Below are 11655 nucleotides of genomic sequence, written 5' to 3'. Positions count from 1 at the left end.
TTGCTTCTGATCTTGTCAATTAGGACAAAGGTTTTCATTTATTAGGTTTCGTTTTATTGCATCGAAGACGACGATGTCATACGCCAAAACTACATAATCTTTCTCATATCTTTATTACATATTATTATTAGACTCCAAAATTCATTATTATCAACTAAAAAAATTATTGGATTTCCTAATTTTTAGTAATCTAGATCACTAACATTCTTTTATGTTCATCCTTGAGTGAAACTTATCTGTTAAAATTTTGAATCATAAACTTAAAATTATTAGAATTTTGGAGTGTTGGAGTATCCAATTTTAAATAATAATAATAGTAATTCAGTAGTTTTAGTAATCAATGATGAGAGCGAACTCCATGAAAATCCTTGATAATTTTTTTAAAATAATTTTTTTAAAATAATTTTCTTCTATTTATTTATACTTTTATAAATATTGTTGATTATACAAGTAAATATATGATGAATAAGACATTAGTAAGTTAGTAAAACAGCATCTTAAATCAAAAGTTTTATTACATTAAAAGGATCTTATGTTTTCCATCCTGGAACATATTGCTTTAATAATTGAAGTTTTAAAAAAAAATTATAATTCGAAATTTTTTATTTTATTTTTACTTCTTTTTTTATTTCTTAAATTATCCTTCATTCCTCCACTACCAATCACCTTACTCCCCTCTCATTTTTTACTTACACCTTGCATTAGTCTACTTTTAGTGATAAGGGTAATTAAAGTAGTTTGTGATAAAAAGTTTGAAGTGTTGGATTATCCAATTTTAAATGATAATAATAGTAATTAAGCAGTTTTAGTAATGAATGAAGTGAAGCATATAAAATCTATCAAAATAATTGATAATTCTTAAATGATTTTTTATGTACATTTTCGTAACTATGTTTTCTACTGACTTTAAGAGACATGTTATCATAAAAAATTAGATAATGAATGTGACATTAGGAATGTTAGTAAAGCAGTATCTTAACTTGAGTTAGGAGTTTAACTACATTAGAGTATCTTAAAGTGTTTGTTATCATGGAAAGTTTAATTTTTTTTTTTTTTATAATTTGAAATTATTCATTCTTTTTTATTTTTTCTATTTTCTTTCCTAAAATAAACTTCACTCCTCTCTTCCCGCCACCTCTCTTCCCTCTCCTCTTTCATTTTTAACCAATCTTTATTACTTAATTACCTTTTCTACTTACAATTGCATAGGTTTACTTTTAGTGATAAGGATAATTGAAGTGATGGCGGGATGGTTTGTAAAAAAGTTCTTTATAAGGGATGCTAATTAACATTTTTTTATTTGGTATTATAAGATAAATTTATCTCGCAAAATTTTAATTTAACACTTGTAATAATTATTTTGAAGTGTTTAGTTACCTTATATAAAAGTCAAAAGTATAGCTAATTTAGGTAGTTTTTATTGTTATTGATGTTGGTAAATTAATATGAAAACCTATAACTATCACTTATTGTTATTTTTTTAAATGATTTTCTTCATTCATTCCCATGAAAAAAGAGAAAGATAGTTGTTATTAAGTGCAATAAAGTAAACATATCGTTTTATAGTGTAAATAAAGCAAGTGGGTGAAAACTATTAAATAATAGTAAATGCATGGTAATGTCCTTTCTCTCCTTCAACATAGTCTACAAACAAAGCCATGAACATTTCTTATAAGGAGTTTTACAACGTCTTGCCAATAACTACCTTTCCACAAGTATGTGTGTGGCAAAATTGAAAACTTCATATATAAAAATGTTGTTTGCACAATAATAAATTCATGTAAAATTACATAACATCCTTGTCACAATGCTTTGTCAAAGTATATTGTCTTTTGGGTAACATATTTTGTTGTAGTAGTCAATATATTATGTGTAGGATATCTTTATTACAACTCTTCATAGTACCAGCATTATCAAAATGAACATACAAACTAAAAAATTTAGTTCATTTAGTTAGAATCATTTTGAGATGTGAGTCAACAATGATAACAAATATAAAACTAAACAATCCAAATTTGTTCTTATGATTCCATATGTACACTACATCTACTTATCATATTGATGTCTTCTAGACTTTGTGTAGCATTTAGTCTTCATTTTAGCTTGCAATTCATCTAGTCACTTACATTCTAGAACAACTTATGCATAGGGTCATTTGAACTTTGCATCACTTAGTGCTTTATGTAACATTAGATAAGCTTTGCATAGAATCCTCCAAGCTTCAATTTTTTTTTTAGATTTTGATCTTTTATGTGATCACCTTGCTTTTCCTAATACACTCTACCTAGTTTTGATTAAATTGACCAAAACTTATCATTATTTCCTTTTACTTATAAAAGTACATATGAAAATTAGTATGTTATTTGTTAACCTTAAATATCAATCCCAACAAACTCAACAAACAATACAAAAGATAGAGTCCTAGGATTACCTACAATCATCTTACTCGATCTCATTTTATTACACATATGGATACATATTTCACTTTTAATGATCTACTATGAACATCAAAAGTTATGTTGGGAAGTTAGGTAGTTAAGTATTTCTCAATAAACATATTAATAAACATATTGATACAATTATAACTATTTATTTCTTGAGAATATCAACCATTTATCAGCCCACATAAAAGATATACCCTCACTACCTCACATTGATGACGCTACGAAGGTATCAGATAATCCCAAGTTTGGCCTATGAATATCCTAGTCTAGCGTGTCATTGTGAATTACTCATATATTTACCTATTTAGTACAAACTTTCTTAGCTTAGAGGTGTCAAATTGACCCATGGCCTATGTGTCAACCCTAACCCATTTTTGAAAAAAATATCCTCTTTTAGGAGGCCCCTCTTAAGTGGGGGTAAAAAAAAACTGAATCCCGAAAGCCCTCTCAAGTGGGTTATGTCAAAATTAAAGTGAGTTTGACCCTACTACAAGATTTTAATTAACTTTTAGAAACAATATCATTTATGTACATATATAAAATTTTATATTTTATTAGATTGTCTAATAAATTATAATTTTTAATATTTTTCTATCATATTTATTATTATGTTATTAAATAAAATATATAATACATAATTTAATACTAACTATAATTTATTTATTAATATAAATTAAGTTATAAACTATTATACATCAAAGTCAATTTTTTGAAGATAGAGTTCAAAACTTATTAAGCACTTATATATATATATATATATACATATATATGTATATATATATATATATACATATATATGTATATATATATATACATATATATGTATATATATATATATACATATATATATATATATATATTTCTATTCTTCTTCAATTTTTTAAGATAAACATTTTAAAAGGGAAAACGGATATGATAATGTTAATTTGATACTATTGTAAAAAGGTGAAACGAAAAAGAAAACAAACTAACGTTATCTTTTGGTTGAATATATGTTTTATTAACAGGTATATTAAGAATAATTGTCTTATTTTAATAAATGTTGTTATAAAATATAATTTTTTTATCTTATATTGTGATCAAACATATTTGATGAACAATTAATTATAAAATAGTCATTTTATATGTTATTTTTATAAGAGAAAAAAACAGTAAAAAAGGATATCAGTCTTTATATTTGAGATTTATAATCTTATCTTAATATAGACTTTGTAATCTCTACTTACTAACTCTATTTATTTTCCATATTTATTTTAATTAATGTTTAAACTAACACTAACTATTTATTTTTAATATTTATTCAAGTTAATTAAATTATTTATTTTGATTTAACGTTTTATATTGATGAATATATATTTTAATTAAATTTTTATGTTGATGTTAATATATTTGATTTTCAATTTTATTTTAGGTAATTAAATTGCCACCAACACAAAATTAATTCTATATATTATAATTAGCGTCAGTTTATAAAGTGCATTTTTATACTAAATGTAAGAGAAATGTAAAAAAAAATTGTGAACTTTTGTTCTCGTTGATTTTTTAACTAACGTTTATTTTTTTCTTACCTTTGGAGAAGTAAAGTTATATATATTTATATTTATTTGAGATATATTATAAAGGTGAAATAATCATAAAAGAGAAAATTATTATATTTTTAGAAAGAAAAAATAATAAAGAATGGTAATATTAAATAATGTAAAATATTATGTGTATTGATTTTTAGATTTGGAATTGTATGAGGTGATTCTTTGTACACAGTTCTTTGATAAAATAAAAATGATTTGATAAATTAAAAATAATTAAATTTATAATAAATTAGGAGTTAATTGTATTTTTTTTTGTATTCAAAATGAAGATTTTTTTTTTTTTTCATAAAAGAATACCCATGAGCTGACATTGCCAATAGGGCTTTTGGGGATATTTTGTCCTTGTTGGCTTTTCTAATAAGGGGCTTATTGGCTTTATACGTTTCACTCGTACTTCCAAAGGTTTCACCCTGCACCCCTAATTTCCACAAATGCCCTCCTAACTAATGAGGTCGTTGTGCATTAAATATTTTGACCGAAATGGTTGAGATACATTGATTGAAGCAATGTTGAATATATATTTCAATCTTCACGAAGACTTGAGATACATTTGTTAAGGTTGTTTGTGTTTGAGGCATCTAGTGATGGTTCGAGACAGTTGGAGGTAGTGGTTGGCATTCGAGTTGAGAGTGTTTTTTTCATATTCTCACGTAAAAAAGTGCATAAATTTATAATAAAAGTTGTAAATCTACTCGGATATGTCAATCCGATGAATAAAGAATCGAACATTAAAATCTAATCATAAAAAAAATGAATCGAATATTAAAATCCGATCACAATATTAAATATCGAAATCCGATAAAGGAAGAATCGGATTTCGACATCTTATGTTCTCTTTTCATATCCGATACATTATATGAAATCCGAGCCTCACTACTTTGCTTCAGTTTTAAATTGCTTTGCTTCAATTTTAATTTTTAGCTTTTTTTTTTTGCAAAGGATTAATATAGTATCATCCATATTAGAGCTGTCAAAATGGGTTACAATCCACGGGCCAACCCGGACCACCACGGGTTCGAGTCGGGTTGAGTTTAAAAAAATTGTATTTTTTTATGCGAATCAGATTTCAACCCGGCTCATTTAAACCCGGCTCATGCGGGTTGAACCCGTGGTGGACTGGGTTGGCCCACCAACCTTCCTACCTAATTTTATTTTATTAAAATTTAGTTTTAATTTTATAAAAAATATTTATTTATTTTTGTTTTAAAAAATTATTTAAATTCCTTATTTTCAAAATTAATTAAACACCCATTGGGAGTGAAATTTGTTTAGATTTGAATTATAGAAACTTTGTAATTTTTTTATTTAAAAAAATTATTTAAGTGAGCTAGTGAGTCAACCCGTTTCCAAATTAAAATCATTAAAGAAAGAGAATAAAGTTGTATTTAGAGAAAAATCAACTAGAATTCATGTGTTCATCCAGATTTAACCAAGATTGAGTTGTTTGAACGACTTCTTGCTTGACATAGGTTTGATATGTAAAATTTACATATCAAGTGATCTTTTTCATATTTTTCTTGTATTTTCATTCTTTTTGTGTTGTAAATCCTCTCTTAAGGTGTAGTGTGTGGTGATTAAGTGCAACATCACCCATATTTAGATATGTGGTTCTTAAAGTGTTTCTTTAAGAATTTAGCTACATCTTAGTTTTAGGATTATTTAGGTGAATTTATAATTCTAAAAACGGTTGATCCTAGTAACAATTTCTACCTAAGGTTGCTAGAAATAAACCGGATGTAGATTCTTCTAAATCAAACCAGTATAAAATTTGTTTCTTGCTTTTTTTTTTTTTACTTAAAAATTTATTTCTTTATCACTTTGTAATATATTTGGAACTTCTTATGGCTTCTGATACAAATTTTTTTAATTGATTAAGAAGAATATTACTGTAAATTGTTTTGAAAGTTGAAAATTGTCAAAGTTTTGACGCAACTAATTTAAGCTCTTTCTTGGTTGAAAGGTAATAGCTATTACAATTTTAACATTATAGTCCTTGAAATGGTATTTGTTGGAAATTGTTGAATCTGATTGATTTGATTTAGCATTAACATTTTCCAACATTTTCTCATCATTTTGCTTTTGAAGGAATTGGTTAATAATTTCTTCAATTTGATCTTCAAATTCAACATATTTTCATTGAAGCTTTAATTTTTTTTCTTCCTTCTATGAATTAGAGAGAGCTTGATTTAGAATACTTTAATTTTATTTTCTCTCCAACGTTTAGAAAATTTTATCTTAGAGAAAAATTTATGAATCATATATGTAATAGTTATTTAGCAACAATATCTAATATTTATGTCAATAACATTAGTCAATGCACGAACACACTTTAGATTAAACGGAATATTAAAAAATAAATCATTATATTATTTGTTCAATACATGAGATATATATTTTCTGATCGACTACTTCAACTTCTTGAGAGTAAACATTATTATTCACATTTGTATGGTCTGGGCCGTAAACATAATTTGGTTAATACAATATTATTATAATAGTGTCAATTTGCATCAAAAGTTTTAAATATAATTCATTTAACGAGTTTTGTCTCATTTGATTCTAACAAGAGGGTCATGAATATATTGATGAAATTCAGACACATGAAAGTCATTATGAAGTTTCAAAAGGCTTTGATGTAAAACAATTTGACATGTAACAAAACCAATCCATTTAAGGATTTGACAAGGCCCTATAAATTCGGGTGAAAGTATTATAAATTTGAGAGCTCTACCAACTCCAATTATAGGTGTAACTTTCAAGAAAACATAATTCCTTTCTTGAACTTCAAGGAGTTTCCTTCGTTTATCATAATAAATATTTTTTCTATCTTGAGAAGTTTTAATTTTTTCCCCCAATCATGTTAATCTTATTAGTTGCTTGTTGAATTATATCTAAACTCAAAATTAAGGAATGTCCATTCTCATACCAACACAATACGATTCTACATCTTCTCCCATATATAGCCCCATATGGAGTCATTCTTATGCTTAAGCGGAAACTATTGTTATAAGTAAACTCTATTATTGGTTTAAATTGATCCCACCTTCAAACTTTTCTAAAATATAGACTCTCAACAAGGCCTCTAAATATTGGATAGTCTACAAGATTATCCATCAATCTAAGCGTGATAAGTTCAATTAAGCCTGACTTTTATTCCCAAGGCTCTTTATAAGCTATTCTAAAATCTATATAGAAAGTTAGTAGACTTTGTTAATCTATCCACAATGATCCAAATTGCATCATGATCAAACATATTCTTTGGTAAACATGTCATACAAATTTATGGATATGATTTCCCATTTCTAACATCTAAGGATTCATGCAACAAACTCCATCACTATGTTCTTCATCCCAAACCACCAAAACATTTTCTTTATCTTGCACATTTTTGGGGGCGCTTGGATGAATACTTAAGATACTATTATAAACTTCCCCCCTTGTATTAGTTTTCTAAGCTTTTCTTCTATTGGTATAGAAATTCTATCTCTAAACATGATAATTCTACTAAAATCCTTTTCAAATTCATATTCCTTTCCTTCTATTTTTGTTGTCAACTTTTCTTATAAAATTTAATCCCTTTCTCGAGCTTCATTTATTTCTTCCAAGAATCCACTTGAGATTTTTAACATTCCTAAGCATAGACTATTGGATCTCAATTATATAACTAAGATCAATTCACTTAATGATTCTATTAAATCTAATTCCCAGGACAACACATAAATAAAACTACTCACTCATAACCACAGTCAAATACACATCCGAAGAACAACATAAAATTGGCTCAACCACAATTTTATCAAAGTTAAGAATAAACTTTAATGTACACATTATAACAAAGTATGAAAAATAATTTTTCTAAATTGTCTGATCGGACAATCAAAGATGTAATACAAACGATTAATCTTTAATCATGAAAACTAAATCTCAACTGGGAACTAAAGTTTGCTTAGTGTTTAGCTAAACCTATAATAAAACTATAACAAATCTCAATATAAATTAGGTAATTGTGTAATTCTCATTAAAAATATTGGTACAATCATATTTATTTTTAATATATTAGTTATGTATTGGCCCACAAAAGAGATATATACTCACCATCTAATCTTAGTGATGTTGAACAAGTATCAAATAGTCTTAAATTTTCCTAATGAATATCCTAGTCCAAGATACTATTCTAAAGTATCTAGATATTCACCTACTTAGTAAAAGCTTCCTTAGACCTTACAATGGTTTTGTCTTTCATCCTGTAGTGTACCAAACTATGACACCCCAAACATAGACACTTATTCATTGGTTTGATCTCAACTCTATCGCAACCAAACCTAAGACTCTTTCTCAACTAATATACTCTTGGGCATTTTCCAAGATCACAAAATGTGATCACTGTTAGCAAATCATTTTTCCTTGACCAATAATTTTTACCTTCAAAATAAATTCAAAAGGCATAAAAATAATAATGCAACATGCAGATAGCTTTCTTTTAACCAAGTTCACCAAATATAAAAAATATTTACTTTTACTTTATTTTAAACAAAACTACATGAATTTATAATGATTACGAGAAATTGAAAGAAACCACAAAGTGAACGAAAATACTAATCTAAAATGTTCAATTAAATTGAAATTGTAACATCCCAAAAATATAGTCCAAACTATATGTTTAAGAATTCATTACACCATAATATTGTAGAACAGTTTCTAGAAATAAAGTTAACTTACAATTATCCACAAAATAACTATAAATTTAAACTTTACAAAAATCTACCCTAACTACAAAACTATATACATGATCTAACGGTCTATACATACTATATTTTTATGACCGAACGGTCATAGACTGCACCACTAGGTCTTCGTTGTCCAGTGCTTCCTCCAACGAACACTCGCCTTCCTCTGCTCACACCCATGAGGTGATCATTGCTATTAAAGAGTACCGAACGGAAACATGAACAAGATAGAAAAGAAGGGTAAGCTAGAGTAATTTAATTGATTAAGTTATCAGGCAAGTTCAAAAAATACATAATTATGTAACATCCAACTAAGCAACTTCATGCAATGACCTACCACTCAAACAGACCAAAACCGAACACATTAATTCATGCAAGGACCGACTACTTGACTTGACCATCCGGATTGTATGAATATGTAGCTTGGGCAGTTCGTGCACCCGGGGGTGTAGTAACTGGAAAATCATCAGCTGCCACCTAGGGTTAATTCGTTATAACTCACCTAAGACCCTATAGGCTAGGACCTCCTGCTATTCTCATGACATGACTTACCCATCTCTACTTGAGACTTGGTAATCATTAGAATGTCAGGATGAATGCTGTGGATTTCGTTGTCCATATTCATACTTTACAACCATCTTGATACCAAATTATTGAGACATTCCTCCTTGGAATTCTCTTTCACATTCATATTACAATTATCATACCATACTTTTCCTTTTTACACCATTATGATAATACATACATAAGCCATCAAAGCAATTGAATCGTTTAATTAAAACAACACACTGGAATAACTATGAATATAAACCAAATAGAAATCACCAACATAGAATAACAAGACCGAACACCCTGTGAATGTTGGAGACCGAACGATCAATAATAAATACAACTGAATATAAAACCGAGCGCTATTAATGACTGACAACTAGAGGATTCTGAGTACCACATCATGACCGATTACTACTACTAGTCCAAATACTAAGTTTAGACCGAACGCTTATGACTTAGGCCGAACACCTATAACTTAGGCCGAACGCATTTTAGACCGGATGCAGGTACGAGGTTGAGCACTAGTGCAAGAACGAGCGCTACTAAGAGACCACACAATCCACTAAGACCGATCGCTACTTAAGAGATCCCACAACCCACTAAGACCGATCGCTACTTAAGAGACCACACACCTCACTAACAATAATCGTTATAACTAAAACAGAATACTAGTACAAGACCGATCGGTCATTAACTGAAAAGCTCTACAGAAGTAGAACTCATTTAAGACCGAACACAAGAAGAAAGCCGAACGGTCAACGAAGGACCCTCAACGAACTGCATAATTATGCAGAATGACTGTAGAATTATGATCAACACCAAATCTTTACCAATTTCTTTCATTTTTCCCAACTTCTAATCCTCCCAATTTATATTATACAGACCAAACTCACACTTAACACAAATTCTCCATCTTCACTATCACACTTCCTCCCAATATCACTCGGCCACTGAATCAGAATTATGCAGAATCACAATCAACATGAATACAACACTTAAGAGTCTTCAATAACAATACCAAACACAAAATCATTCAGTTTCACACACATGCAAAGCCATCAAACATAATTTTCATCCATCATCAATCAAATAATTAAATTAACTAGCTTCCCTTACCTCTTGACCGAACAAAAAGCTTTTACACCTTTAGAAAATTGTTTGAACTTCAAGAATTGAGAAGAAGAAGCTAATGAACACATGCAACGAAATTTCCTTTGCATGCACCAGAAAACCGAAACACTAAGAAGAGAATATGAAACTTACTGACTCAAATTACTGAATTAAATGGTTGACAAGAAATCCTTCTGCTCAAGGATCACTTAAACTCCTCCTGAACGAAGAACAGTTGATTAACTGATGAAGATTTTTAGAGAGAAGGAGGAGAAAAGAGAAGATCAGAAAGTTGGAGAGAAAGAGTGTATGTAGAGAATGAGATGAAATTTGAAATTTTTATTTATATACTACTTCAAAACCGGACGGTCTAATCCAGTGCATACACATGTCCCGCTCCAATTTCCTTTAAATCTCTCAGCTCTCACAGAAACCAAAAATTATGTCTAGAAATAATTGAATGACCACCTAAAAAAATTGATAAAATAATTATAAACTTAAATTAAGTTGAAAATTTATTGAAATCCAATTATGTGAAAAATTGAATGCACACAAAACTAACGTTGAAATTGTTAACAGAAAAGTGAGCGTAATATTAAAAAAATAAAAAAATAAATAAATTAGATATCAATTCGATAATGATTGCAATGTATTAAAGTTGATGGTGAATGAGGTAGGTATAAAAGTGATGTATTATTAAATATGGAAACTGTGTTTAAATATAATAAAATAAATTATGGATATAATAAATATAAAATAAAGTACTTACATAATATAAAACTAGACCAAGAGCATGAATGAATAAAACAACTTACATAATATAAAACTAGAAGATTAAATAGAAAATGCAAAATATATTAATAAGAAAACTAATTATGAAGTTGAGGTTCCTTGTAATTTGTCTTAAACAATACAACTCAAAATTATAAGGAAATAAAGGATAAAGAAGAGAGGCAGTTTGCCCTAACCCAGTGTAGTGTACATTTTGTTTTGTTTCTAAGTCTCTGTTTATAGAGGACTGACCAAAAGCATTATTACATAAACTAATCTTGAAATTAATTAGAATGAAATAAAATTGATTGGAGGAATTCAACTTTTTACTAATTTGATGATTACAAAATATATGGAATTTAATTCTTGAAATTTGTTAGCCTTTAATTTAACTAGATTGGCTTCTAGAAATTAATTTGATTAGTTTATGATTTTCATAAGACGACTTCTTGTTGACCTTTC

The sequence above is a fragment of the Vigna umbellata genome, chromosome 5 (assembly GCF_029865625.1).
Source record: "Vigna umbellata cultivar VRB3 chromosome 5, Vumbellata_1.0, whole genome shotgun sequence".
Taxonomy (NCBI): Eukaryota; Viridiplantae; Streptophyta; class Magnoliopsida; order Fabales; family Fabaceae; genus Vigna; species Vigna umbellata.
This window is presented reverse-complemented; position numbering follows the sequence as displayed.